Below are 1401 nucleotides of genomic sequence, written 5' to 3' on the forward strand. Positions count from 1 at the left end.
GTAATATATATGCTCCACAATGGTGATTATGATTATTACTGTTCCTAATGATAATAACCAACTCATTTTTAAAAAAACATATTCATTTTTAGTTTCCAATGTTCACTTTTATAAGATGAGTTCTAAGTTTTTCTCCCCTCCTTCCACTCCCCCTTCTTCAAGATGGTATGCAATCTATATCCTGTAGGATATCCATGTAAGATCAGATTAAACATTTCCACATTACTCATGTTGTAAAAGAAGAAGCAGAACAAAATGGAAAAACCATGAAAAAGAAAAAACAAAAAATGAGAACACTTCACGAATTTTCGTGTCATCATTGGACAGGGGCCATGTATCTTTCTGTATCTTTCCAATTTTATTATATATGCTACTGAAGTGAACACCAACTCACATTTTTATAAAACTTTTGGTTCTCAAAGTGATTTAGTGACTATTTAGACAATAATCATGCCAGTTTATTATTAAAATCAGTATTACCTCAATTGCAGCTGGGGAAAATTAAAGCTAAAAGTGATTAAGTGACTTGTCCAAGTCATAGGAGCTCCAATTTTAACCTGAGGGCCTCTTGCTTTTGGGGTCAAATGAGTTTACAACAATAAATAATTGAATTGGTTACTGATATCATTGTTTTTTATCAGGACTAGTAAAGAAAAGAAATGCTAAGTAGTTTCATCCTTTTCTATGTTCCCAATAAAAACATCCTCTTTTCTTAGATGGAAAACTGGTTGGGGAGGAGGAATTTATTTTTGTGTATGTTTCTTCATAGTCCCTAGTGCATCAAGGGAACTCAAGTACAAAATAAAAAAACACTTGTTCTTTGACATATTAAAAAAAAAAAAAAAAAAAGGTAATGTCCTTGACAAGTGAAAAATCAACCCTGATTGCTATGTGTTTAACAAGGAAGTGGGCTAAAAGTCTTCAGCACTGAGAATTTGGTTTAGTGATGAGCCTCAGCCCCCTCCATGTCTCTCTCCAAGGGAATCTATCTCCACTTTGGTTAGTTTTCTCTTTCATGAGCTGAGTCACCCTAAATTCTGATAGAAGAGTACAAGGACAGAGGCTCTTTTCCCTGGAGTAAGAACATGCCCAGATTGCATTCTGTTTACACACTAAACAGTAGTCAGTTCTCCTAGTTGGGTGGGATCTTGCTGAGATTGAAAAGTGTGTTACTAGAGGGTTAGGGCAATCTTATCAATCAATCAGGTCCTTCAGAGACTGATTTTTAACCTGACTGAGCCTTAAATATGGAAATAAAGGAGAAAAGCCTGGATCCCAAATTAATAATTGGTGTAAAATAATTTCTCTCAAATGAAATATAAAATCAAAAGTGGTTTCAAGGGCTTAAGACTTGAGAAGAAGGATATAGATTGAATTTGTTTCAGGGAGAAGAAATTGGGA

General features: G+C 34.4%; 1 non-coding gene across 1 annotated transcript; it reads right to left on the minus strand.

Annotated features, from left to right (window-relative positions):
* Positions 1 to 282: 282 nt before the first annotated feature.
* On the minus strand, positions 283 to 386 carry LOC140502871 (U6 spliceosomal RNA). Its single transcript, XR_011966606.1, has one exon. It is a non-coding gene; the product is annotated as a U6 spliceosomal RNA (small nuclear RNA).
* Positions 387 to 1401: the final 1015 nt, after the last annotated feature.

The sequence above is a fragment of the Notamacropus eugenii genome, chromosome 4, assembly GCF_028372415.1.
Source record: "Notamacropus eugenii isolate mMacEug1 chromosome 4, mMacEug1.pri_v2, whole genome shotgun sequence".
NCBI classification, from domain to species: Eukaryota; Metazoa; Chordata; class Mammalia; order Diprotodontia; family Macropodidae; genus Notamacropus; species Notamacropus eugenii.